This window comes from Pholcus phalangioides, unplaced genomic scaffold (assembly GCF_987345545.1).
Source record: "Pholcus phalangioides strain wild (caught in Gottingen) unplaced genomic scaffold, Ppha-v1.0 ptg000005l_1, whole genome shotgun sequence".
Classification (NCBI taxonomy): Eukaryota; Metazoa; Arthropoda; class Arachnida; order Araneae; family Pholcidae; genus Pholcus; species Pholcus phalangioides.
The window spans coordinates 8289517-8309070 of NW_028301598.1; the positions used below are offsets into that span (position 1 = coordinate 8289517).

Here is a 19554-nt window from a genome sequence, read left to right on the forward strand (position 1 = left end):
AATAATTCTTGACGATTCAACGTGGCTCGGTGGTCTAGGGGTATGATTCTCGCTTAGGGTGCGAGAGGTCACGGGTTCAAATCCCGGTCGAGCCCAGACGAAGTCGGGTGAATGTTTTTTTGTCATTGTTGATTCTAATGGAATAAGTAACGTTTTGATTTTTCGGTAATAAATATTTCTTGGCGCTTCAACGTGGCTCGGTGGTCTAGGGGTATGATTCTCGCTTTGGGTGCGAGAGGTCCCGGGTTCAAATCCCCGTCGAGCCCAGACGAAGTCACGAAAATATTTATTTGTCATTGTTGATTCTTATGGAATAAGTAACTTTTTCATTTTTCGGTAATAAATATTTTTTGCTTTACGTGGCTCGGTGGTCTAGGGGTATGATTCTCGCTTTGGATGCGAGAGGTCCTGGGTTCAAATCCCGGTCGATCCCAGACGAAATCGCGAAAATGTTTATTTGTCATTGTTGATTCTTATGGAATAAGTAACTTTTTCATTTTTCGGTAATAAATATTTCTTGGCGCTTCAACCTGGCTCGGTGGTCTAGGGGTATGATTCTCGCTTAGGGTGCGAGAGGTCCTGGCTTCAAATCCCGGTCGAGCCCATACGAAGTCGCGATAATGTTTATTTGTCATTGTTGATTCTTATGGAAAAGTTACTTTTTGATTTTTCGGTAATAAATATTTTTTGCCGCTTCAACGTGGCTCGGTGGTCTAGGGGTATGATTTTCGCTTTAGGTGCGAGAGGTCCTGGGTTCAAATCCCGGTCGAGCCCAGACGAAATCGCGAAAATATTTATTTGTCATTGTTGATTCTTATGGAATAAGTAACTTTTTCATTTTTCGGTAATAAATATTTCTTGACGCTTCAACGTGGTTCGGTGTTCTAGGGGTATGATTCTCGCTTAGGGTGCGAGAGGTCCCGGGTTCAAATCCCGGTCGAGCCCAGTCGAAGTCGCGTGAATGTTTTTTTGTCATTGTTGATTCTAATGGAATAAGTAACTTTTTGATTTTTCGGTAATAAATATTTTTTGCCGCTTCTACGTGGCTCGGTGTCTAGGGGTTTGATTCTCGCTTTGGGTGCGAGAGGTCTCGGGTTCAAATCCCGGTCGAGCCCAGACGAAGTCGCGAAAATGTTTATTTGTCATTGTTGATTCTTATGGAATAAGTAACTTTTTCATTTTTCGGTAATAAATATTTCTTTGCGCTTCAACGTGGCTCGGTGGTCTAGGGGTATGATTCTCGCTTTGGGTGCGAGAGGTGCTGGGTTCAAATCCCGGTCGAGCCCAGACGAAGTCGCGAAAATATTTAATTGTCATTGTTGATTCTTATGGAATAAGTAACTTTTTCATTTTTCGGTAATAAATATTTCTTGGCGCTTCAACGTGGCTCGGTGGTCTAGGGGTATGATTCTCGCTTTGGGTGCGAGAGGTCCCAGACGAAGTCGCGAAAATATTTATTTGTCATTGTTGATTCTTATGGAATAAGTAACTTTTTGATTTTTCGGTAATAAATATTTCTTGGTGCTTCAACGTGGCTCGGTGGTCTAGGAGTATGATTCTCGCTTAGGGTGCGAGAGTTCCCGGGTTCAAATCCCGGTCGAGCCCAGACGAAGTCGCGTGAATGTTTTTTTGTCATTGTTGATTCTTATGGAATAAGTAACTTTTTGATTTTTCGGTAATAAATATTTCTTGGTGCTTCAACGTGGCTCGGTGGTCTAGGAGTATGATTCTCGCTTAGGGTGCGAGAGTTCCCGGGTTCAAATCCCGGTCGAGCCCAGACGAAGTCGCGTGAATGTTTTTTTGTCATTGTTGATTCTTATGGAATAAGTAACTTTTTGATTTTTCGGTAATAAATATTTCTTGGTGCTTCAACGTAGCTCGGTGGTCTAGGGGTATGATTCTCGCTTTGGGTGCGAGAGGTGCTGGGTTCAAATCCCGGTCGAGCCTAGACGAAGTCGCGAAAATATTTATTTTTCATTGTTGATTCTTATGGAATAAGTAACTTTTTGATTTTTCGGTAATAAATATTTCTTGGTGCTTCAACGTAGCTCGGTGGTCTAGGGGTATGATTCTCGCTTTGGGTGCGAGAGGTGCTGGGTTCAAATCCCGGTTGAGCCCAGACGAAGTCGCGAAAATATTTATTTTTCATTGTTGATTCTTATGGAATAAGTAACTTTTTCATTTTTCGGTAATAAATATTTCTTGGTGCTTCAACGTAGATCGGTGGTCTAGGGGTATGATTCTCGCTTTGGGTGCGAGAGGTGCTGGGTTCAAATCCCGGTCGAGCCTAGACGAAGTCGCGAAAATATTTATTTTTCATTGTTGATTCTTATGGAATAAGTAACTTTTTGATTTTTCGGTAATAAATATTTCTTGGTGCTTCAACGTAGCTCGGTGGTCTAGGGGTATGATTCTCGCTTTGGGTGCGAGAGGTGCTGGGTTCAAATCCCGGTCGAGCCCAGACGAAGTCGCGAAAATATTTATTTTTCATTGTTGATTCTTATGGAATAAGTAACTTTTTGATTTTTCGGTAATAAATATTTCTTGGCGCTTCAACGTGGCTCGGTGGTCTAGGGGTATGATTCTCGCTTAGGGTGCGAGAGGTCCTGGGTTCTAAAACCGGTAGAGCTCTGACGTGATCGCATAAATACTTTATTGTCATTGTTGATTCTAATGGAATAAAGTAACATTTTCATTTTTCGGTATTAAATTATTGTTGGGTCTTCATCGTGTCTCGGTGGTCTAGGGGTATGATTCTCGCTATGGGTGCGAGAGGTCACGGGTTCAAATCCCGGTCGAGCCCAGACGAAGTCGCGTGAATGTTTTTTTGCCATTGTTGATTCTTATGCAATAAGTAACTTTTTCATTTTTCGGTAATAAATATTTTTTGGCGCTTCAACGTGGATCGGTGGTGTAGGGGTATGATTCTCGCTTAGGGTGCGAGAGGTCCTGGGTTCAAATCCCGGTCGAGCCCAGAAGATTTCGCGAAAATATTTATTTGTCATTGTTGATTCTTATGGAATAAGTAACTTTTTCATTTTTCGGTAATAAATATTTCTTGACGCTTCAACGTGGCTCGGTGGTCTAGGGGTATGATTCTCGCTTAGGGTGCGAGAGGTCCCGGGTTCAAATCCCGGTCGAGCCCAGACCAAGTCGCGAAAATGTTTATTTGTCATTGTTGATTCTTATGGAATAAGTAACTTTTTGATTTTTCGGTAATAAATATTTCTTGGCGCATCAACGTTGCTCGGTGGTCTAGGGGTATGATTCTCGCTTTGGGTGCGAGAGGTCCCGGGTTCAAATCCCGGTCGAGCCCAGACGAAGTCGCGAATTTGTTTATTTGTCATTGTTGATTCTTATGGAATAAGTAACTTTTTGATTTTTCGGTAATAAATATTTTTTGCCGCTTCAACGTGGCTCGGTGGTCTAGGGGTATGATTCTCGCTTAGGGTGAGAGAGGTCCCGGGTTCAAATCCCGGTCGAGCCCAGACGAAGTCGCGTGAATGTTTTTTTGTCATTGTTGATTCTAATGGAATAAGTAACTTTTTGATTTTTCGGTAATAAATATTTTTTGCCGCTTTTACGTGGCTGGGTGTCTAGGGGTATGATTCTCGCTTTGGGTGCGAGAGGTCTCGGGTTCAAATCCCGGTCGAGCCCAGACGAAGTCGCGAAAATGTTTATTTGTCATTGTTGATTCTTATGGAATAAGTAACTTTTTCATTTTTCGGTAATAAATAATTCTTGACGCTTCAACGTGGCTTGGTGGTCTAGGGGTATGATTCTCGCTCAGGGTGAGAGAGGTCCCGGGTTCAAATCCCGGTCGAGCCCAGACGAAGTCGCGTGAGTGTTTTTTTGTCATTGTTGATTCTAATGGAATAAGTAACTTTTTGATTTTTCGGTAATAAATATTTTTTGCCGCTTTTACGTGGCTGGGTGTCTAGGGGTATGATTCTCGCTTTGGGTGCGAGAGGTCTCGGGTTCAAATCCCGGTCGAGCCCAGACGAAGTCGCGAAAATGTTTATTTGTCATTGTTGATTCTTATGGAATAAGTAACTTTTTCATTTTTCGGTAATAAATAATTCTTGACGCTTCAACGTGGCTCGGTGGTCTTGGGGTATGATTCTCGCTTAGGGTGCGAGAGGTCCTGGGTTCTAATCCCGGTCGACCCCTGACGTGATCGCATAAATACTTTCTTGTCATTGTTGATTCTAATGGAATAAAGTAACATTTTCATTTTTCGGTATTAAATTATTGTTGGGTCTTCATCGTGTCTCGGTGGTCTAGGGGTATGATTCTCGATATGGGTGCGAGAGGTCACGGGTTCAAATCCCGGTCGAGCCCAGACGAAGTCGCGTGAATGTTTTTTTGCCATTGTTGATTCTTATGCAATAAGTAACTTTTTCATTTTTCGGTAATAAATATTTCTTGGTGCTTCAACGTAGCTCGGTGGTCTAGGGGTATGATTCTCGCTTTGGGTGCGAGAGGTGCTGGGTTCAAATCCCGGTCGAGCCTAGACGAAGTCGCGAAAATATTTATTTTTCATTGTTGATTCTTATGGAATAAGTAACTTTTTGATTTTTCGGTAATAAATATTTCTTGGTGCTTCAACGTAGCTCGGTGGTCTAGGGGTATGATTCTCGCTTTGGGTGCGAGAGGTGCTGGGTTCAAATCCCGGTCGAGCCCAGACGAAGTCGCGAAAATATTTATTTTTCATTGTTGATTCTTATGGAATAATAACTTTTTGATTTTTCGGTAATAAATATTTCTTGGCGCTTCAACGTGGCTCGGTGGTCTAGGGGTATGATTCTCGCTTAGGGTGCGAGAGGTCCTGGGTTCTAATACCGGTAGAGCTCTGACGTGATCGCATAAATACTTTATTGTCATTGTTGATTCTAATGGAATAAAGTAACATTTTCATTTTTCGGTATTAAATTATTGTTGGGTCTTCATCGTGTCTCGGTGGTCTAGGGGTATGATTCTCGCTATGGGTGCGAGAGGTCACGGGTTCAAATCCCGGTCGAGCCCAGACGAAGTCGCGTGAATGTTTTTTTGCCATTGTTGATTCTTATGCAATAAGTAACTTTTTCATTTTTCGGTAATAAATATTTTTTGGCGCTTCAACGTGGCTCGGTGGTGTAGGGGTATGATTCTCGCTTAGGGTGCGAGAGGTCCTGGGTTCAAATCCCGGTCGAGCCCAGAAGATATCGCGAAAATATTTATTTGTCATTGTTGATTCTTATGGAATAAGTAACTTTTTGATTTTTCGGTAATAAATATTTCTTGACGCTTCAACGTGGCTCGGTGGTCTAGGGGTATGATTCTCGCTTAGGGTGCGAGAGGTCCCGGGTTCAAATCCCGGTCGAGCCCAGACCAAGTCGCGAAAATATTTATTTGTCATTGTTGATTCTTATGGAATAAGTAACTTTTTGATTTTTCGGTAATAAATATTTCTTGGCGCTTCAACGTTGCTCGGTGGTCTAGGGGTATGATTCTCGCTTTGGGTGCGAGAGGTCCCGGGTTCAAATCCCGGTCGAGCCCAGACGAAGTCGCGAATTTGTTTATTTGTCATTGTTGATTCTTATGGAATAAGTAACTTTTTGATTTTTCGGTAATAAATATTTCTTGGCGCGTCAACGTGGCTCGGTTGTCTAGGGGTATGATTCTCGCTTTGGGTGCGAGAGGTCCCGGGTTCAAATCCCCGTCGAGCCCAGACGAAGTCGCGAAAATATTTATTTGTCATTGTTGATTCTTATGGAATAAGTAACTTTTTGATTTTTCGGTAATAAATATTTCTTGGCGCTTTAACGTTGCTCGGTGGTCTAGGGGTATGATTCTCGCTTTGGGTGCGAGAGGTCCCGGGTTCAAATCCCCGTCGAGCCCAGACGAAGTCGCGAAAATATTTATTTGTCATTGTTGATTCTTATGGAATAAGTAACTTTTTAATTTTTCGGTAATAAATATTTTTTGCCGCTTCTACGTGGCTCGGTGGTCTAGGGGTATGATTCTCGCTTTGGATGCGAGAGGTCCTGGGTTCAAATCCCGGTCGAGCCCAGACGAAATCGCGAAAATGTTTATTTGTCATTGTTGATTCTTATGGAATAAGTAACTTTTTGATTTTTCGGTAATAAATATTTTTTGCCGCTTCAACGTGGCTCGGTGGTCTAGGGGTATGATTCTCGCTTAGGGTGAGAGAGGTCCCGGGTTCAAATCCCGGTTGAGCCAAGACGAAGTCGCGTGAATGTTTTTTTGTCATTGTTGATTCTAATGGAATAAGTAACTTTTTGATTTTTCGGTAATAAATATTTTTTGCCGCTTTTACGTGGCTGGGTGTCTAGGGGTATGATTCTCGCTTTGGGTGCGAGAGGTCTCGGGTTCAAATCCCGGTCGAGCCCAGACGAAGTCGCGAAAATGTTTATTTGTCATTGTTGATTCTTATGGAATAAGTAACTTTTTCATTTTTCGGTAATAAATAATTCTTGACGCTTCAACGTGGCTCGGTGGTCTTGGGGTATGATTCTCGCTTAGGGTGCGAGAGGTCCTGGGTTCTAATCCCGGTCGACCCCTGACGTGATCGCATAAATACTTTCTTGTCATTGTTGATTCTAATGGAATAAAGTAACATTTTCATTTTTCGGTATTAAATTATTGTTGGGTCTTCATCGTGTCTCGGTGGTCTAGGGGTATGATTCTCGATATGGGTGCGAGAGGTCACGGGTTCAAATCCCGGTCGAGCCCAGACGAAGTCGCGTGAATGTTTTTTTGCCATTGTTGATTCTTATGCAATAAGTAACTTTTTCATTTTTCGGTAATAAATATTTCTTGGCGCTTCAACGTTGCTCGGTGGTCTAGGGTTATGATTCTCGCTTTGGGTGCGATAGGTCCCGGGTTCAAATCCCGGTCGAGCCCAGACGAAATCGCGAGTTTGTTTATTTGTCATTGTTGATTCTTATGGAATAAGTAACTTTTGGATTTTTCGGTAATAAATATTTCTTGGCGCGTCAACGTGGCTCGGTGGTCTAGGGGTATGATTCTCGCTTTGGGTGCGAGAGGTCCCGGGTTCAAATCCCCGTCGAGCCCAGACGAAGTCGCGAAAATATTTATTTGTCATTGTTGATTCTTATGGAATAAGTAACTTTTTCATTTTCCGGTAATAAATATTTTTTGCCGCTTCTACGTGGCTCGGTGTCTAGGGGTATGATTCTCGCTTTGGATGCGAGAGGTCCTGGGTTCAAATCCCGGTCGAGCCCAGACGAAGTCGCGTGAATGTTTTTTTGCCATTGTTGATTCTTATGCAATAAGTAACTTTTTCATTTTTCGGTAATAAATATTTCTTGGCGCTTCAACGTTGCTCGGTGGTCTAGGGTTATGATTCTCGCTTTGGGTGCGAGAGGTCCCGGGTTCAAATCCCGGTCGAGCCCAGACGAAATCGCGAGTTTGTTTATTTGTCATTGTTGATTCTTATGGAATAAGTAACTTTTGGATTTTTCGGTAATAAATATTTCTTGGCGCGTCAACGTGGCTCGGTGGTCTAGGGGTATGATTCTCGCTTTGGGTGCGAGAGGTCCCGGGTTCAAATCCCCGTCGAGCCCAGACGAAGTCGCGAAAATATTTATTTGTCATTGTTGATTCTTATGGAATAAGTAACTTTTTCATTTTTCGGTAATAAATATTTTTTGCCGCTTCTACGTGGCTCGGTGTCTAGGGGTATGATTCTCGCTTTGGGTGCGAGAGGTCACGGGTTCAAATCCCGGTCGAGCCCAGACGAAGTCGCGTGAATGTTTTTTTGCCATTGTTGATTCTTATGCAATAAGTAACTTTTTCATTTTTCGGTAATAAATATTTCTTGGCGCTTCAACGTTGCTCGGTGGTCTAGGGTTATGATTCTCGCTTTGGGTGCGAGAGGTCCCGGGTTCAAATCCCGGTCGAGCCCAGACGAAATCGCGAGTTTGTTTATTTGTCATTGTTGATTCTTATGGAATAAGTAACTTTTGGATTTTTCGGTAATAAATATTTCTTGGCGCGTCAACGTGGCTCGGTGGTCTAGGGGTATGATTCTCGCTTTGGGTGCGAGAGGTCCCGGGTTCAAATCCCCGTCGAGCCCAGACGAAGTCGCGAAAATATTTATTTGTCATTGTTGATTCTTATGGAATAAGTAACTTTTTCATTTTTCGGTAATAAATATTTTTTGCCGCTTCTACGTGGCTCGGTGTCTAGGGGTATGATTCTCGCTTTGGATGCGAGAGGTCCTGGGTTCAAATCCCGGTCGAGCCCAGACGAAATCGCGAAAATGTTTATTTGTCATTGTTGATTCTTATGGAATAAGTAACTTTTTGATTTTCGGTAATAAATATTTCTTTGCGCTTCAACGTGGATCGGTGGTCTAGGGGTATGATTCTTGCTTAGGGTGCGAGAGGTCCCGGGTTCAAATCCCGGTCGAGCCCCGACGAAGTCGCGGAAATATTTATTTGTCATTGTTGATTCTTATGGAATAAGTAACTTTTTGATTTTTCGGTAATAAATATTTCTTGGCGCTTCAAGGTTGCTCGGTGGTCTAGGGGTATGATTCTCGCATTGGATGCGAGAGGTCCTGGGTTCAAATCCCGGTCGAGCCCAGACGAAGTCGCGGAAATATTTATTTGTCATTGTTGATTCTTATGGAATAAGTAACTTTTTGATTTTTCGGTAATAAATATTTCTTGGCGCTTCAAGGTTGCTCGGTGGTCTAGGGGTATGATTCTCGCTTTGGATGCGAGAGGTCCTGGGTTCAAATCCCGGTCGAGCCCAGACGAAGTCGCGAAAATATTTATTTGTCATTGTTGATTCTTATGGAATAAGTAACTTTTTCATTTTTCGGTAATAAATATTTTTTGCCGCTTCTACGTGGCTCGGTGGTCTAGGGGTATGATTCTCGCTTTGGATGCGAGAGGTCCTGGGTTCAAATCCCGGTCGAGCCCAGACGAAATCGCGAAAATGTTTATTTGTCATTGTTGATTCTTATGGAATAAGTAACTTTTTCATTTTTCGGTAATAAATATTTCTTGACGCTTCAACGTGGCTCGGTGGTCTAGGGGTATGATTCTCGCTTTGGGTGCGAGAGGTCTCGGGTTCAAATCCCGGTCGAGCCCAGACGAAGTCGCGAAAATGTTTATTTGTCATTGTTGATTCTTATGGAATAAGTAACTTTTTCATTTTTCGGTAATAAATATTTCTTTGCGCTTCAACGTGGCTCGGTGGTCTAGGGGTATGATTCTCGCTTTGGGTGCGAGAGGTGCTGGGTTCAAATCCCGGTCGAGCCCAGACGAAGTCGCGAAAATATTTAATTGTCATTGTTGATTCTTATGGAATAAGTTACTTTTTCATTTTTCGGTAATAAATAATTCTTGACGATTCAACGTGGCTCGGTGGTCTAGGGGTATGATTCTCGCTTAGGGTGCGAGAGGTCACGGGTTCAAATCCCGGTCGAGCCCAGACGAAGTCGCGTGAATGTTTTTTTGTCATTGTTGATTCTAATGGAATAAGTAACTTTTTGATTTTTCGGTAATAAATATTTCTTGGCTCTTCAACGTGGCTCGGTGGTCTAGGGGTATGATTCTCGCTTTGGGTGCGAGAGGTCCCGGGTTCAAATCCCGGTCGAGCCCAGACGAGGTCGCGAAAATATTTATTTGTCATTGTTGATTCTTATGGAATAAGTAACTTTTTCATTTTTCGGTAATAAATATTTCTTTGCGCTTCAACGTGGCTCGGTGGTCTAGGGGTATGATTCTCGCTTTGGGTGCGAGAGGTGCTGGGTTCAAATCCCGGTCGAGCCCAGACGAAGTCGCGAAAATATTTAATTCTCATTGTTGATTCTTATGGAATAAGTAACTTTTTGATTTTTCGGTAATAAATATTTCTTGGCGCTTCAACGTGGCTCGGTGGTCTAGGGGTATGATTCTCGCTTTGGGTGCGAGAGGTCCCGGGTTCAAATCCCGGTCGAGCCCAGACGAAGTCGCGAAAATATTTATTTCTCATTGTTCATTCTTATGGAATAAGTAACTTTTTGATTTTTCGGTAATAAATATTTATTGGCGCGTCAACGTGGCTCGGTGGTCTAGGGGTATGATTCTCGCTTTGGGTGCGAGAGGTCACGGGTTCAAATCCCGGTCGAGCCCAGACGAAGTCGCGAAAATATTTATTTCTCATTGTTCATTCTTATGGAATAAGTAACTTTTTGATTTTTCGGTAATAAATATTTATTGGCGCGTCAACGTGGCTCGGTGGTCTAGGGGTATGGTTCTCGCTTTGGGTGCGAGAGGTCCCGGGTTCAAATCCCGGTCGAGCCCAGACGAGGTCGCGAAAATATTTATTTGTCATTGTTGATTCTTATGGAATAAGTAACTTTTTCATTTTTCGGTAATAAATATTTCTTTGCGCTTCAACGTGGCTCGGTGGTCTAGGGGTATGATTCTCGCTTTGGGTGCGAGAGGTGCTGGGTTCAAATCCCGGTCGAGCCCAGACGAAGTCGCGAAAATATTTAATTCTCATTGTTGATTCTTATGGAATAAGTAACTTTTTGATTTTTCGGTAATAAATATTTCTTGGCGCTTCAACGTGGCTCGGTGGTCTAGGGGTATGATTCTCGCTTTGGGTGCGAGAGGTCCCGGGTTCAAATCCCGGTCGAGCCCAGACGAAGTCGCGAAAATATTTATTTGTCATTGTTGATTCTTATGGAATAAGTAACTTTTTCATTTTTCGGTAATAAATATTTCTTGGCGCTTCAACGTGGCTCGGTGGTCTAGGGGTATGATTCTCGCTTTGGGTGCGAGAGGTCCCGGGTTCAAATCCCGGTCGAGCCCTGACGAAGTCGCGAAAATATTCATTTGTCATTGTTGATTCTTATGGAATAAGTAACTTTTTCATTTTTCGGTAATAAATATTTCTTTGCGCTTCAGCGTGGCTCGGTGGTCTTGGGGTATGATTCTCGCTTAGGGTGCGAGAGGACCCGGGTTCAAATCCCGGTCGAGCCCAGACGAAGTCGCGTAAATATTTTTTTGTCATTGTTGATTCTTATGGAATAAGTAACTTTTTGATTTTTCGGTAATAAATATTTCTTTTCGCTTCAACGTGGCTCGGTGGTCTAGGGGTATGATTCTCGCTTAGGGTGCGAGAGGTCCTGGGTTCAAATCCCGGTCGAGCCCAGACGAAGTCGCGAAAATATTTATTTGTCATTGTTGATTTTTATGGAATAAGTAACTTTTTCATTTTTCGGTAATAAATATTTTTTGCCGCTTCAACGTGGCTCGGTGGTCTAGGGGTATGATTCTCGCTTAGGGTGCGAGAGGTCCCGGGTTCAAATCCCGGTCGAGCCCAGACGAAGTCGCGAAAATATTTATTTGTCATTGTTGATTCTTATGGAATAAGTAACTTTTTCATTTTCGGTAATAAATATTTCTTTGCGCTTCAATGTGGCTCGGTGGTCTAGGGGTATGATTCTCGCTTTGGGTGCGAGAGGTCCCGGGTTCAAATCCCGGTCGAGCCCAGACGAAGTCGCGAAAATGTTTATTTGTCATTGTTGTTTCTTATGGAATAAGTAACTTTTTCATTTTTCGGTAATAAATATTTCTTGGCGCTTCAACCTGGCTCGGTGGTCTAGGGGTATGATTCTCGCTTAGGGTGCGAGAGGTCCTGGGTTCAAATCCCGGTCGAGCCCAGACGAAGTCGCGATAATGTTTATTTGTCATTGTTGATTCTTATGGAATAAGTAACTTTTTGATTTTTCGGTAATAAATATTTTTTGCCGCTTCAACGTGGCTCGGTGGTCTAGGGGTATGATTCTCGCTTAGGGTGCGAGAGGTCCTGGGTTCAAATCCCGGTCGAGCCCAGACGAAATCGCGAAAATATTTATTTGTCATTGTTGATTCTTATGGAATAAGTAACTTTTTCATTTTTCGGTAATAAATATTTCTTGACGCTTCAACGTGGCTCGGTGGTCTAGGGGTATGATTCTCGCTTAGGGTGCGAGAGGTCCCGGGTTCAAATCCCGGTCGAGCCCTGACGAAGTCGCGAAAATGTTTATTTGTCATTGTTGATTCTTATGGAATAAGTAACTTTTTCATTTTTCGGTAATAAATAATTCTTGACGCTTCAACGTGGCTCGGTGGTCTTGGGGTATGATTCTCGCTTAGGGTGCGAGAGGACCCGGGTTCAAATCCCGGTCGAGCCCTGACGAATTCGCATAGATTTTTTTTTGTCATTGTTGATTTTTATGGAATAAGTAACTTTTTCATTTTTCGGTAATAAATATTTTTTGGCGCTTCAACGTGGCTCGGTGTCTAGGGGTATGATTCTCGCTTTGGATGCGAGAGGTCCTGGGTTCAAATCCCGGTCGAGCCCAGACGAAATCGCGTGAATGTTTTTTTGCCATTGTTGATTCTAATGGAATAAGTAACTTTTTGATTTTTCGGTAATAAATATTTTTTGCCGCTTCTACGTGGCTCGGTGTCTAGGGGTATGATTCTCGCTTTGGGTGCGAGAGGTGCTGGGTTCAAATCCCGGTCGAGCCCAGACGAAGTCGCGAAAATATTTATTTGTCATTGTTGATTCTTATGGAATAAGTAACTTTTTCATTTTTCGGTAATAAATATTTCTTTGCGCTTCAACGTGGCTCGGTGGTCTAGGGGTATGATTCTCGCTTTGGGTGCGAGAGGTCCCGGGTTCAAATCCCGGTCGAGCCCAGACGAGGTCGCGAAAATATTTATTTGTCATTGTTGATTCTTATGGAATAAGTAACTTTTTCATTTTTCGGTAATAAATATTTCTTTGCGCTTCAACGTGGCTCGGTGGTCTAGGGGTATGATTCTCGCTTTGGGTGCGAGAGGTGCTGGGTTCAAATCCCGGTCGAGCCCAGACGAAGTCGCGAAAATATTTATTTGTCATTGTTGATTCTTATGGAATAAGTAACTTTTTCATTTTTCGGTAATAAATATTTCTTTGCGCTTCAACGTGGCTCGGTGGTCTAGGGGTATGATTCTCGCTTTGGGTGCGAGAGGTGCTGGGTTCAAATCCCGGTCGAGCCCAGACGAAGTCGCGAAAATATTTATTTGTCATTGTTGATTCTTATGGAATAAGTAACTTTTTCATTTTTCGGTAATAAATAATTCTTGACGATTCAACGTGGCTCGGTGGTCTAGGGGTATGATTCTCGCTTAGGGTGCGAGAGGTCCCGGGTTCAAATCCCAGTCGAGCCCAGACGAAGTCGCGAAAATATTTATTTGTCATTGTTGATTCTTATGGAATAAGTAACTTTTTGATTTTTCGGTAATAAATATTTCTTGGCGCGTCAACGTGGCTCGGTGGTCTAGGGGTATGATTCTCGCTTTGGGTGCGAGAGGTCCCGGGTTCAAATCCCCGTCGAGCCCAGACGAAGTCGCGAAAATATTTATTTGTCATTGTTGATTCTTATGGAATAAGTAACTTTTTGATTTTTCGGTAATAAATATTTCTTGGCGCTTCAACGTGGCTCGGTGGTCTAGGGGTATGATTCTCGCTTTGGGTGCGAGAAGTCCCGGGTTCAAATCCCGGTCGAGCCCAGACGAAGTCGCGAAAATATTTATTTGTCATTGTTGATTCTTATGGAATAAGTAACTTTTTGATTTTTCGGTAATAAATATTTCTTGGCGCTTCAACGTGGCTCGGTGGTCAAGGGGTATGATTCTCGCTTAGGGTGCGAGAGGTCCTGGGTTCTAATCCCGGTCGAGCCCTGACGTGATCGCATAAATACTTTCTTGTCATTGTTGATTCTAATGGAATAAAGTAACATTTTCATTTTTCGGTATGAAATTATTGTTGGGCCTTCAACGTTTCTCGGTGGTCTAGGGGTATGATTCTCGCTTTGGGTGCTAGAGGTACCGGGTTCAAATCCCGGTCGAGCCCAGACGAAGTCGCGAAAATGTTTATTTGTCATTGTTGATTCTTATGGAATAAGTAACTTTTTCATTTTCGGTAATAAATATTTCTTGGCGCTTCAACGTGGCTCGGTGGTCAAGGGGTATGATTCTCGCTTTGGGTGCGAGAGGTCTTGGGTTCTAATCCCGGTAGAGCCCTGACGTGATCGCGTAAATACTTTCTTGTCATTGTTGATTCTAATGGAATAAAGTAACATTTTCATTTTTCGGTATTAAATTATTGTTGGGTCTTCAACGTGTCTCGGTGGTCTAGGGGTATGATTCTCGCTTTGGGTGCTAGAGGTACCGGGTTCAAATCCCGGTCGAGCCCAGACGAAGTCGCGAAAATGTTTATTTGTCATTGTTGATTCTTATGGAATAAGTAACTTTTTCATTTTCGGTAATAAATATTTCTTTGCGCTTCAACGTGGCTCGGTGGTCTAGGGGTATGATTCTCGCTTAGGGTGTGAGAGGTCCCGGGTTCAAATCCCAGTCGAGCCCAGACGAAGTCGCGAAAATATTTATTTGTCATTGTTGATTCTTATGGAATAAGTAACTTTTTGATTTTTCGGTAATAAATATTTCTTGGCGCTTCAACGTGGCTCGGTGGTCAAGGGGTATGATTCTCGCTTTGGGTGCGAGAGGTCTTGGGTTCTAATCCCGGTAGAGCCCTGACGTGATCGCGTAAATACTTTCTTGTCATTGTTGATTCTAATGGAATAAAGTAACATTTTCATTTTTCGGTATTAAATTATTGTTGGGTCTTCAACGTGTCTCGGTGGTCTAGGGGTATGATTCTCGCTTTGGGTGCTAGAGGTACCGGGTTCAAATCCCGGTCGAGCCCAGACGAAGTCGCGAAAATGTTTATTTGTCATTGTTGATTCTTATGGAATAAGTAACTTTTTCATTTTCGGTAATAAATATTTCTTTGCGCTTCAACGTGGCTCGGTGGTCTAGGGGTATGATTCTCGCTTAGGGTGCGAGAGGTCCCGGGTTCAAATCCCGGTCGAGCCCAGACGAAGTCGCGAAAATATTTATTTGTCATTGTTGATTCTTTTGGAATAAGTAACTTTTTGATTTTTCGGTAATAAATATTTCTTGGCGGTTCAACGTGGCTCGGTGGTCTAGTTGTATGATTCTCGCTTTGGGTGCGAGAGGTCCCGGGTTCAAATCCCGGTCGAGCCCAGACGAAGTCGCGAAAATGTTTATTTGTCATTGTTGTTTCTTATGGAATAAGTAACTTTTTGATTTTTCGGTAATAAATATTTCTTGGCGGTTCAACGTGGCTCGGTGGTCTAGGGGTATGATTCTCGCTTTGGGTGCGAGAGGTCCCGGGTTCAAATCCCGGTCGAGCCCAGACGAAGTCGCGAAAATATTTATTTGTCATTGTTGATTCTTTTGGAATAAGTAACTTTTTGATTTTTCGGTAATAAATATTTCTTGGCGGTTCAACGTGGCTCGGTGGTCTAGTTGTATGATTCTCGCTTTGGGTGCGAGAGGTCCCGGGTTCAAATCCCGGTCGAGCCCAGACGAAGTCGCGAAAATGTTTATTTGTCATTGTTGATTCTTATGGAATAAGTAACTTTTTGATTTTTCGGTAATAAATATTTCTTGGCGGTTCAACGTGGCTCGGTGGTCTAGTTGTATGATTCTCGCTTTGGGTGCGAGAGGTCCCGGGTTCAAATCCCGGTCGAGCCCAGACGAAGTCGCGAAAATATTTATTTGTCATTGTTGATTCTTATGGAATAAGTAACTTTTTCATTTTTCGGTAATAAATAATTCTTGACGCTTCAACGTGGCTCGGTGGTCTAGGGGTATGATTCTCGCTTAGGGTGCGAGAGGTCCTGGGTTCTAATCCCGGTAGAGCCCTGACGTGATCGCATAAATACTTTCTTGTCATTGTTGATTCTAATGGAATAAAGTAACATTTTCATTTTTCGGTATTAAATTATTGTTGGGTCTTCTACGTGTCTCGGTGGTCTAGGGGTATGATTCTCGCTTTGGGTGCGAGAGGTCCCGGGTTGAAGACCCGGTCGAGCCCAGACGAAGTCGCGAAAATGTTTATTTGTCATTGTTGATTCTTATGGAATAAGTAACTTTTTGATTTTTCGGTAATAAATATTTCTTGGCGCTTCAACGTGGCTCGGTGGTCTAGGGGTTTGATTCTCGCTTTGGGTGCGAGAGGTCCCGTGTTCAAATCCCGGTCGAGCCCAGACGAAGTCGCGAAGATATTTATTTGCAATTGTTGATTCTTATGGAATAAGTAACTTTTTCATTTTCGGTAATAAATATTTCTTTGCGCTTCAACGTGGCTCGGTGGTCTAGGGGTATGATTCTCGCTTTGCGTGCGAGAGGTCCCGGGTTCAAATCCCGGTCGAGCCCAGACGAAGTCGCGAAAATGTTTATTTGTCATTGTTGATTCTTATGGAATAAGTAACTTTTTGATTTTTCGGTAATAAATATTTCTTGGCGCTTCAACGTGGCTCGGTGGTCTAGGGGTATGATTCTCGCTTTGGGTGCGAGAGGTCCCGGGTTCAAATCCCGGTCGAGCCCAGACGAAGTCGCGAAAATATTTATTTGCAATTGTTGATTCTTATGGAATAAGTAACTTTTTGATTTTTCGGTAATAAATATTTCTTGGCGGTTCAACGTGGCTCGGTGGTCTAGGGGTATGATTCTCGCTTTGGGTGCGAGAGGTCCCGGATTCAAATCCCGGTCGAGCCCAGACGAAGTCGCGAAAATATTTATTTGCAATTGTTGATTCTTATGGAATAAGTAACTTTTTGATTTTTCGGTAATAAATATTTCTTGGCGTTTCAACGTGGCTCGGTGGTCTAGGGGTATGATTCTCGCTTTGGGTGCGAGAGGTCCCGGGTTCAAATCCCGGTCGAGCCCAGACGAAGTCGCGAAAATATTTATTTGCAATTGTTGATTCTTATGGAATAAGTAACTTTTTCATTTTTCGGTAATAAATATTTCTTGGTGCTTCAACGTGGCTCGGTGGTCTAGGGGTATGATTCTCGCTTTGGGTGCGAGAGGTCCCGGGTTCAAATCCCGGTCGAGCCCAGACGAAGTCGCGAAAATATTTATTTGCAATTGTTGATTCTTATGGAATAAGTAACTTTTTCATTTTCGGTAATAAATATTTCTTGGCGGTTCAACGTGGCTCGGTGGTCTAGGGGTATGATCCTCGCTTTGGGTGCGAGAGGTCCCGGGTTCAAATCCCGGTCGAGCCCAGACGAAGTCGCGAAAATATTTATTTGCAATTGTTGATTCTTATGGAATAAGTAACTTTTTCATTTTCGGTAATAAATATTTCTTTGCGCTTCAACGTGGCTCGGTGGTCTAGGGGTATGATTCTCGCTTTGGGTGCGAGAGGTCCCGGGTTCAAATCCCGGTCGAGCCCAGACGAAGTCGCGAAAATATTTATTTGCAATTGTTGATTCTTATGGAATAAGTAACTTTTTCATTTTCGGTAATAAATATTTCTTTGCGCTTCAACGTGGCTCGGTGGTCTAGGGGTATGATTCTCGCTTAGGGTGCGAGAGGTCCCGGGTTCAAATCCCGGTCGAGCCCAGACGAAGTCGCGAAAATATTTATTTGCAATTGTTGATTCTTATGGAATAAGTAACTTTTTCATTTTCGGTAATAAATATTTCTTGGCGGTTCAACGTGGCTCGGTGGTCTAGGGGTATGATTCTCGCTTTGGGTGCGAGAGGTCCCGGGTTCAAATCCCGGTCGAGCCCAGACGAAGTCGCGAAAATATTTATTTGCAATTGTTGATTCTTATGGAATAAGTAACTTTTTGATTTTTCGGTAATAAATATTTCTTGGCGTTTCAACGTGGCTCGGTGGTCTAGGGGTATGATTCTCGCTTTGGGTGCGAGAGGTCCCGGGTTCAAATCCCGGTCGAGCCCAGACGAAGTCGCGAAAATATTTATTTGCAATTGTTGATTCTTATGGAATAAGTAACTTTTTCATTTTTCGGTAATAAATATTTCTTGGCGTTTCAACGTGGCTCGGTGGTCTAGGGGTATGATTCTCGCTTTGGGTGCGAGAGGTCCCGGATTCAAATCCCGGTCGAGCCCAGACGAAGTCGCGAAAATATTTATTTGCAATTGTTGATTCTTATGGAATAAGTAACTTTTTGATTTTTCGGTAATAAATATTTCTTGGCGTTTCAACGTGGCTCGGTGGTCTAGGGGTATGATTCTCGCTTTGGGTGCGAGAGGTCCCGGGTTCAAATCCCGGTCGAGCCCAGACGAAGTCGCGAAAATATTTATTTGCAATTGTTGATTCTTATGGAATAAGTAACTTTTTCATTTTTCGGTAATAAATATTTCTTGGTGCTTCAACGTGGCTCGGTGGTCTAGGGGTATGATTCTCGCTTTGGGTGCGAGAGGTCCCGGGTTCAAATACCGGTCGAGCCCAAACGAAGTCGCGAAAATATTTATTTGCAATTGTTGATTCTTATGGAATAAGTAACTTTTTCATTTTCGGTAATAAATATTTCTTGGCGGTTCAACGTGGCTCGGTGGTCTAGGGGTATGATCCTCGCTTTGGGTGCGAGAGGTCCCGGGTTCAAATCCCGGTCGAGCCCAGACGAAGTCGCGAAAATATTTATTTGCAATTGTTGATTCTTATGGAATAAGTAACTTTTTGATTTTTCGGTAATAAATATTTCTTGGCGCTTCAACGTGGCTCGGTGGTCTAGGGGTATGATTCTCGCTTAGGGTGCGAGAGGTCCCGGGTTCAAATCCCGGTCGAGCCCAGACGAAGTCGCGAAAATATTTATTTGCAATTGTTGATTCTTATGGAATAAGTAACTTTTTCATTTTCGGTAATAAATATTTCTTGGCGGTTCAACGTGGCTCGGTGGTCTAGGGGTATGATTCTCGCTTTGGGTGCGAGAGGTCCCGGGTTCAAATCCCGGTCGAGCCCAGACGAAGTCGCGAAAATATTTATTTGCAATTGTTGATTCTTATGGAATAAGTAACTTTTTCATTTTCGGTAATAAATATTTCTTTGCGCTTCAACGTGGCTCGGTGGTCTAGGGGTATGATTCTCGCTTAGGGTGCGAGAGGTCCCGGGTTCAAATCCCGGTCGAGCCCAGACGAAGTCGCGAAAATATTTATTTGCAATTGTTGATTCTTATGGAATAAGTAACTTTTTCATTTTCGGTAATAAATATTTCTTGGCGGTTCAACGTGGCTCGGTGGTCTAGGGGTATGATTCTCGCTTTGGGTGCGAGAGGTCCCGGGTTCAAATCCCGGTCGAGCCCAGACGAAGTCGCGAAAATATTTATTTGCAATTGTTGATTCTTATGGAATAAGTAACTTTTTGATTTTTCGGTAATAAATATTTCTTGGCGCTTCAACGTGGCTCGGTGGTCTAGGGGTATGATTCTCGCTTTGGGTGCGAGAGGTCCCGGGTTCAAATCCCGGTCGAGCCCAGACGAAGTCGCGAAAATATTTATTTGCAATTGTTGATTCTTATGGAATAAGTAACTTTTTGATTTTTCGGTAATAAATATTTCTTGGCGGTTCAACGTGGCTCGGTGGTCTAGGGGTATGATTCTCGCTTTGGGTGCGAGAGGTCCCGGATTCAAATCCCGGTCGAGCCCAGACGAAGT

The 19554-nt window shown here is 43.1% G+C and overlaps 76 non-coding genes across 76 annotated transcripts; all 76 read left to right on the forward strand.

Annotated features, from left to right (window-relative positions):
• The first annotated feature begins 23 nt into the window (after positions 1–23).
• Positions 24–95, forward strand: TRNAP-AGG (transfer RNA proline (anticodon AGG)). Its single transcript has one exon. It is a non-coding gene; the product is annotated as a tRNA-Pro (tRNA).
• Positions 96–194: 99 nt separating this feature from the next.
• Positions 195–266, forward strand: TRNAP-UGG (transfer RNA proline (anticodon UGG)). The gene has a single exon. It is a non-coding gene; the product is annotated as a tRNA-Pro (tRNA).
• A 95-nt stretch (positions 267–361) lies between these two features.
• On the forward strand, positions 362–433 carry TRNAP-UGG (transfer RNA proline (anticodon UGG)). The gene has a single exon. It is a non-coding gene; the product is annotated as a tRNA-Pro (tRNA).
• A 99-nt stretch (positions 434–532) lies between these two features.
• Positions 533–604, forward strand: TRNAP-AGG (transfer RNA proline (anticodon AGG)). The gene has a single exon. It is a non-coding gene; the product is annotated as a tRNA-Pro (tRNA).
• A 98-nt stretch (positions 605–702) lies between these two features.
• TRNAL-UAG (transfer RNA leucine (anticodon UAG)) lies at positions 703–774 on the forward strand. Its single transcript has one exon. It is a non-coding gene; the product is annotated as a tRNA-Leu (tRNA).
• Positions 775–873: 99 nt separating this feature from the next.
• TRNAP-AGG (transfer RNA proline (anticodon AGG)) lies at positions 874–945 on the forward strand. The gene has a single exon. It is a non-coding gene; the product is annotated as a tRNA-Pro (tRNA).
• A 269-nt stretch (positions 946–1214) lies between these two features.
• TRNAP-UGG (transfer RNA proline (anticodon UGG)) lies at positions 1215–1286 on the forward strand. Its single transcript has one exon. It is a non-coding gene; the product is annotated as a tRNA-Pro (tRNA).
• Positions 1287–1533: 247 nt separating this feature from the next.
• TRNAP-AGG (transfer RNA proline (anticodon AGG)) lies at positions 1534–1605 on the forward strand. The gene has a single exon. It is a non-coding gene; the product is annotated as a tRNA-Pro (tRNA).
• Positions 1606–1704: 99 nt separating this feature from the next.
• Positions 1705–1776, forward strand: TRNAP-AGG (transfer RNA proline (anticodon AGG)). The gene has a single exon. It is a non-coding gene; the product is annotated as a tRNA-Pro (tRNA).
• Positions 1777–1875: 99 nt separating this feature from the next.
• Positions 1876–1947, forward strand: TRNAP-UGG (transfer RNA proline (anticodon UGG)). Its single transcript has one exon. It is a non-coding gene; the product is annotated as a tRNA-Pro (tRNA).
• Positions 1948–3073: 1126 nt separating this feature from the next.
• Positions 3074–3145, forward strand: TRNAP-AGG (transfer RNA proline (anticodon AGG)). The gene has a single exon. It is a non-coding gene; the product is annotated as a tRNA-Pro (tRNA).
• Positions 3146–3244: 99 nt separating this feature from the next.
• On the forward strand, positions 3245–3318 carry TRNAP-UGG (transfer RNA proline (anticodon UGG)). Its single transcript has one exon. It is a non-coding gene; the product is annotated as a tRNA-Pro (tRNA).
• Positions 3319–3415: 97 nt separating this feature from the next.
• TRNAP-AGG (transfer RNA proline (anticodon AGG)) lies at positions 3416–3487 on the forward strand. Its single transcript has one exon. It is a non-coding gene; the product is annotated as a tRNA-Pro (tRNA).
• Positions 3488–4440: 953 nt separating this feature from the next.
• Positions 4441–4512, forward strand: TRNAP-UGG (transfer RNA proline (anticodon UGG)). The gene has a single exon. It is a non-coding gene; the product is annotated as a tRNA-Pro (tRNA).
• Positions 4513–5124: 612 nt separating this feature from the next.
• Positions 5125–5196, forward strand: TRNAP-AGG (transfer RNA proline (anticodon AGG)). Its single transcript has one exon. It is a non-coding gene; the product is annotated as a tRNA-Pro (tRNA).
• A 99-nt stretch (positions 5197–5295) lies between these two features.
• TRNAP-AGG (transfer RNA proline (anticodon AGG)) lies at positions 5296–5367 on the forward strand. The gene has a single exon. It is a non-coding gene; the product is annotated as a tRNA-Pro (tRNA).
• Positions 5368–5466: 99 nt separating this feature from the next.
• On the forward strand, positions 5467–5540 carry TRNAP-UGG (transfer RNA proline (anticodon UGG)). The gene has a single exon. It is a non-coding gene; the product is annotated as a tRNA-Pro (tRNA).
• Positions 5541–5979: 439 nt separating this feature from the next.
• TRNAP-UGG (transfer RNA proline (anticodon UGG)) lies at positions 5980–6051 on the forward strand. Its single transcript has one exon. It is a non-coding gene; the product is annotated as a tRNA-Pro (tRNA).
• A 99-nt stretch (positions 6052–6150) lies between these two features.
• TRNAP-AGG (transfer RNA proline (anticodon AGG)) lies at positions 6151–6222 on the forward strand. Its single transcript has one exon. It is a non-coding gene; the product is annotated as a tRNA-Pro (tRNA).
• Positions 6223–7005: 783 nt separating this feature from the next.
• Positions 7006–7077, forward strand: TRNAP-UGG (transfer RNA proline (anticodon UGG)). Its single transcript has one exon. It is a non-coding gene; the product is annotated as a tRNA-Pro (tRNA).
• Positions 7078–7517: 440 nt separating this feature from the next.
• On the forward strand, positions 7518–7589 carry TRNAP-UGG (transfer RNA proline (anticodon UGG)). The gene has a single exon. It is a non-coding gene; the product is annotated as a tRNA-Pro (tRNA).
• Positions 7590–8029: 440 nt separating this feature from the next.
• On the forward strand, positions 8030–8101 carry TRNAP-UGG (transfer RNA proline (anticodon UGG)). Its single transcript has one exon. It is a non-coding gene; the product is annotated as a tRNA-Pro (tRNA).
• Positions 8102–8369: 268 nt separating this feature from the next.
• TRNAP-AGG (transfer RNA proline (anticodon AGG)) lies at positions 8370–8441 on the forward strand. Its single transcript has one exon. It is a non-coding gene; the product is annotated as a tRNA-Pro (tRNA).
• Positions 8442–8711: 270 nt separating this feature from the next.
• TRNAP-UGG (transfer RNA proline (anticodon UGG)) lies at positions 8712–8785 on the forward strand. The gene has a single exon. It is a non-coding gene; the product is annotated as a tRNA-Pro (tRNA).
• A 97-nt stretch (positions 8786–8882) lies between these two features.
• TRNAP-UGG (transfer RNA proline (anticodon UGG)) lies at positions 8883–8954 on the forward strand. The gene has a single exon. It is a non-coding gene; the product is annotated as a tRNA-Pro (tRNA).
• A 99-nt stretch (positions 8955–9053) lies between these two features.
• Positions 9054–9125, forward strand: TRNAP-UGG (transfer RNA proline (anticodon UGG)). Its single transcript has one exon. It is a non-coding gene; the product is annotated as a tRNA-Pro (tRNA).
• A 99-nt stretch (positions 9126–9224) lies between these two features.
• Positions 9225–9296, forward strand: TRNAP-UGG (transfer RNA proline (anticodon UGG)). The gene has a single exon. It is a non-coding gene; the product is annotated as a tRNA-Pro (tRNA).
• A 99-nt stretch (positions 9297–9395) lies between these two features.
• On the forward strand, positions 9396–9467 carry TRNAP-AGG (transfer RNA proline (anticodon AGG)). The gene has a single exon. It is a non-coding gene; the product is annotated as a tRNA-Pro (tRNA).
• Positions 9468–9566: 99 nt separating this feature from the next.
• TRNAP-UGG (transfer RNA proline (anticodon UGG)) lies at positions 9567–9638 on the forward strand. The gene has a single exon. It is a non-coding gene; the product is annotated as a tRNA-Pro (tRNA).
• A 99-nt stretch (positions 9639–9737) lies between these two features.
• Positions 9738–9809, forward strand: TRNAP-UGG (transfer RNA proline (anticodon UGG)). Its single transcript has one exon. It is a non-coding gene; the product is annotated as a tRNA-Pro (tRNA).
• A 99-nt stretch (positions 9810–9908) lies between these two features.
• On the forward strand, positions 9909–9980 carry TRNAP-UGG (transfer RNA proline (anticodon UGG)). Its single transcript has one exon. It is a non-coding gene; the product is annotated as a tRNA-Pro (tRNA).
• A 99-nt stretch (positions 9981–10079) lies between these two features.
• Positions 10080–10151, forward strand: TRNAP-UGG (transfer RNA proline (anticodon UGG)). Its single transcript has one exon. It is a non-coding gene; the product is annotated as a tRNA-Pro (tRNA).
• A 99-nt stretch (positions 10152–10250) lies between these two features.
• Positions 10251–10322, forward strand: TRNAP-UGG (transfer RNA proline (anticodon UGG)). The gene has a single exon. It is a non-coding gene; the product is annotated as a tRNA-Pro (tRNA).
• Positions 10323–10421: 99 nt separating this feature from the next.
• Positions 10422–10493, forward strand: TRNAP-UGG (transfer RNA proline (anticodon UGG)). Its single transcript has one exon. It is a non-coding gene; the product is annotated as a tRNA-Pro (tRNA).
• Positions 10494–10592: 99 nt separating this feature from the next.
• TRNAP-UGG (transfer RNA proline (anticodon UGG)) lies at positions 10593–10664 on the forward strand. The gene has a single exon. It is a non-coding gene; the product is annotated as a tRNA-Pro (tRNA).
• A 99-nt stretch (positions 10665–10763) lies between these two features.
• TRNAP-UGG (transfer RNA proline (anticodon UGG)) lies at positions 10764–10835 on the forward strand. Its single transcript has one exon. It is a non-coding gene; the product is annotated as a tRNA-Pro (tRNA).
• A 99-nt stretch (positions 10836–10934) lies between these two features.
• On the forward strand, positions 10935–11006 carry TRNAP-AGG (transfer RNA proline (anticodon AGG)). The gene has a single exon. It is a non-coding gene; the product is annotated as a tRNA-Pro (tRNA).
• Positions 11007–11105: 99 nt separating this feature from the next.
• Positions 11106–11177, forward strand: TRNAP-AGG (transfer RNA proline (anticodon AGG)). Its single transcript has one exon. It is a non-coding gene; the product is annotated as a tRNA-Pro (tRNA).
• Positions 11178–11276: 99 nt separating this feature from the next.
• On the forward strand, positions 11277–11348 carry TRNAP-AGG (transfer RNA proline (anticodon AGG)). Its single transcript has one exon. It is a non-coding gene; the product is annotated as a tRNA-Pro (tRNA).
• Positions 11349–11446: 98 nt separating this feature from the next.
• On the forward strand, positions 11447–11518 carry TRNAP-UGG (transfer RNA proline (anticodon UGG)). Its single transcript has one exon. It is a non-coding gene; the product is annotated as a tRNA-Pro (tRNA).
• Positions 11519–11617: 99 nt separating this feature from the next.
• TRNAP-AGG (transfer RNA proline (anticodon AGG)) lies at positions 11618–11689 on the forward strand. Its single transcript has one exon. It is a non-coding gene; the product is annotated as a tRNA-Pro (tRNA).
• Positions 11690–11788: 99 nt separating this feature from the next.
• TRNAP-AGG (transfer RNA proline (anticodon AGG)) lies at positions 11789–11860 on the forward strand. Its single transcript has one exon. It is a non-coding gene; the product is annotated as a tRNA-Pro (tRNA).
• Positions 11861–11959: 99 nt separating this feature from the next.
• On the forward strand, positions 11960–12031 carry TRNAP-AGG (transfer RNA proline (anticodon AGG)). Its single transcript has one exon. It is a non-coding gene; the product is annotated as a tRNA-Pro (tRNA).
• A 99-nt stretch (positions 12032–12130) lies between these two features.
• Positions 12131–12202, forward strand: TRNAP-AGG (transfer RNA proline (anticodon AGG)). Its single transcript has one exon. It is a non-coding gene; the product is annotated as a tRNA-Pro (tRNA).
• Positions 12203–12641: 439 nt separating this feature from the next.
• TRNAP-UGG (transfer RNA proline (anticodon UGG)) lies at positions 12642–12713 on the forward strand. The gene has a single exon. It is a non-coding gene; the product is annotated as a tRNA-Pro (tRNA).
• A 99-nt stretch (positions 12714–12812) lies between these two features.
• Positions 12813–12884, forward strand: TRNAP-UGG (transfer RNA proline (anticodon UGG)). Its single transcript has one exon. It is a non-coding gene; the product is annotated as a tRNA-Pro (tRNA).
• Positions 12885–12983: 99 nt separating this feature from the next.
• TRNAP-UGG (transfer RNA proline (anticodon UGG)) lies at positions 12984–13055 on the forward strand. Its single transcript has one exon. It is a non-coding gene; the product is annotated as a tRNA-Pro (tRNA).
• A 99-nt stretch (positions 13056–13154) lies between these two features.
• On the forward strand, positions 13155–13226 carry TRNAP-AGG (transfer RNA proline (anticodon AGG)). The gene has a single exon. It is a non-coding gene; the product is annotated as a tRNA-Pro (tRNA).
• Positions 13227–13325: 99 nt separating this feature from the next.
• TRNAP-UGG (transfer RNA proline (anticodon UGG)) lies at positions 13326–13397 on the forward strand. Its single transcript has one exon. It is a non-coding gene; the product is annotated as a tRNA-Pro (tRNA).
• A 99-nt stretch (positions 13398–13496) lies between these two features.
• On the forward strand, positions 13497–13568 carry TRNAP-UGG (transfer RNA proline (anticodon UGG)). Its single transcript has one exon. It is a non-coding gene; the product is annotated as a tRNA-Pro (tRNA).
• A 783-nt stretch (positions 13569–14351) lies between these two features.
• Positions 14352–14423, forward strand: TRNAP-AGG (transfer RNA proline (anticodon AGG)). Its single transcript has one exon. It is a non-coding gene; the product is annotated as a tRNA-Pro (tRNA).
• A 441-nt stretch (positions 14424–14864) lies between these two features.
• On the forward strand, positions 14865–14936 carry TRNAP-AGG (transfer RNA proline (anticodon AGG)). Its single transcript has one exon. It is a non-coding gene; the product is annotated as a tRNA-Pro (tRNA).
• A 99-nt stretch (positions 14937–15035) lies between these two features.
• Positions 15036–15107, forward strand: TRNAP-UGG (transfer RNA proline (anticodon UGG)). Its single transcript has one exon. It is a non-coding gene; the product is annotated as a tRNA-Pro (tRNA).
• Positions 15108–15206: 99 nt separating this feature from the next.
• TRNAP-UGG (transfer RNA proline (anticodon UGG)) lies at positions 15207–15278 on the forward strand. Its single transcript has one exon. It is a non-coding gene; the product is annotated as a tRNA-Pro (tRNA).
• A 99-nt stretch (positions 15279–15377) lies between these two features.
• Positions 15378–15449, forward strand: TRNAP-UGG (transfer RNA proline (anticodon UGG)). Its single transcript has one exon. It is a non-coding gene; the product is annotated as a tRNA-Pro (tRNA).
• Positions 15450–15548: 99 nt separating this feature from the next.
• On the forward strand, positions 15549–15620 carry TRNAP-UGG (transfer RNA proline (anticodon UGG)). Its single transcript has one exon. It is a non-coding gene; the product is annotated as a tRNA-Pro (tRNA).
• Positions 15621–16232: 612 nt separating this feature from the next.
• TRNAA-UGC (transfer RNA alanine (anticodon UGC)) lies at positions 16233–16304 on the forward strand. The gene has a single exon. It is a non-coding gene; the product is annotated as a tRNA-Ala (tRNA).
• Positions 16305–16403: 99 nt separating this feature from the next.
• TRNAP-UGG (transfer RNA proline (anticodon UGG)) lies at positions 16404–16475 on the forward strand. Its single transcript has one exon. It is a non-coding gene; the product is annotated as a tRNA-Pro (tRNA).
• A 99-nt stretch (positions 16476–16574) lies between these two features.
• TRNAP-UGG (transfer RNA proline (anticodon UGG)) lies at positions 16575–16646 on the forward strand. Its single transcript has one exon. It is a non-coding gene; the product is annotated as a tRNA-Pro (tRNA).
• Positions 16647–16745: 99 nt separating this feature from the next.
• On the forward strand, positions 16746–16817 carry TRNAP-UGG (transfer RNA proline (anticodon UGG)). Its single transcript has one exon. It is a non-coding gene; the product is annotated as a tRNA-Pro (tRNA).
• A 99-nt stretch (positions 16818–16916) lies between these two features.
• On the forward strand, positions 16917–16988 carry TRNAP-UGG (transfer RNA proline (anticodon UGG)). The gene has a single exon. It is a non-coding gene; the product is annotated as a tRNA-Pro (tRNA).
• A 98-nt stretch (positions 16989–17086) lies between these two features.
• Positions 17087–17158, forward strand: TRNAP-UGG (transfer RNA proline (anticodon UGG)). Its single transcript has one exon. It is a non-coding gene; the product is annotated as a tRNA-Pro (tRNA).
• A 98-nt stretch (positions 17159–17256) lies between these two features.
• Positions 17257–17328, forward strand: TRNAP-UGG (transfer RNA proline (anticodon UGG)). Its single transcript has one exon. It is a non-coding gene; the product is annotated as a tRNA-Pro (tRNA).
• A 98-nt stretch (positions 17329–17426) lies between these two features.
• Positions 17427–17498, forward strand: TRNAP-AGG (transfer RNA proline (anticodon AGG)). The gene has a single exon. It is a non-coding gene; the product is annotated as a tRNA-Pro (tRNA).
• Positions 17499–17596: 98 nt separating this feature from the next.
• Positions 17597–17668, forward strand: TRNAP-UGG (transfer RNA proline (anticodon UGG)). The gene has a single exon. It is a non-coding gene; the product is annotated as a tRNA-Pro (tRNA).
• Positions 17669–17767: 99 nt separating this feature from the next.
• TRNAP-UGG (transfer RNA proline (anticodon UGG)) lies at positions 17768–17839 on the forward strand. Its single transcript has one exon. It is a non-coding gene; the product is annotated as a tRNA-Pro (tRNA).
• Positions 17840–17938: 99 nt separating this feature from the next.
• TRNAP-UGG (transfer RNA proline (anticodon UGG)) lies at positions 17939–18010 on the forward strand. Its single transcript has one exon. It is a non-coding gene; the product is annotated as a tRNA-Pro (tRNA).
• A 99-nt stretch (positions 18011–18109) lies between these two features.
• Positions 18110–18181, forward strand: TRNAP-UGG (transfer RNA proline (anticodon UGG)). Its single transcript has one exon. It is a non-coding gene; the product is annotated as a tRNA-Pro (tRNA).
• Positions 18182–18280: 99 nt separating this feature from the next.
• On the forward strand, positions 18281–18352 carry TRNAP-UGG (transfer RNA proline (anticodon UGG)). The gene has a single exon. It is a non-coding gene; the product is annotated as a tRNA-Pro (tRNA).
• Positions 18353–18450: 98 nt separating this feature from the next.
• On the forward strand, positions 18451–18522 carry TRNAP-UGG (transfer RNA proline (anticodon UGG)). The gene has a single exon. It is a non-coding gene; the product is annotated as a tRNA-Pro (tRNA).
• Positions 18523–18621: 99 nt separating this feature from the next.
• On the forward strand, positions 18622–18693 carry TRNAP-AGG (transfer RNA proline (anticodon AGG)). Its single transcript has one exon. It is a non-coding gene; the product is annotated as a tRNA-Pro (tRNA).
• Positions 18694–18791: 98 nt separating this feature from the next.
• On the forward strand, positions 18792–18863 carry TRNAP-UGG (transfer RNA proline (anticodon UGG)). Its single transcript has one exon. It is a non-coding gene; the product is annotated as a tRNA-Pro (tRNA).
• A 98-nt stretch (positions 18864–18961) lies between these two features.
• On the forward strand, positions 18962–19033 carry TRNAP-AGG (transfer RNA proline (anticodon AGG)). Its single transcript has one exon. It is a non-coding gene; the product is annotated as a tRNA-Pro (tRNA).
• A 98-nt stretch (positions 19034–19131) lies between these two features.
• TRNAP-UGG (transfer RNA proline (anticodon UGG)) lies at positions 19132–19203 on the forward strand. The gene has a single exon. It is a non-coding gene; the product is annotated as a tRNA-Pro (tRNA).
• A 99-nt stretch (positions 19204–19302) lies between these two features.
• TRNAP-UGG (transfer RNA proline (anticodon UGG)) lies at positions 19303–19374 on the forward strand. Its single transcript has one exon. It is a non-coding gene; the product is annotated as a tRNA-Pro (tRNA).
• Positions 19375–19473: 99 nt separating this feature from the next.
• Positions 19474–19545, forward strand: TRNAP-UGG (transfer RNA proline (anticodon UGG)). The gene has a single exon. It is a non-coding gene; the product is annotated as a tRNA-Pro (tRNA).
• Positions 19546–19554: the final 9 nt, after the last annotated feature.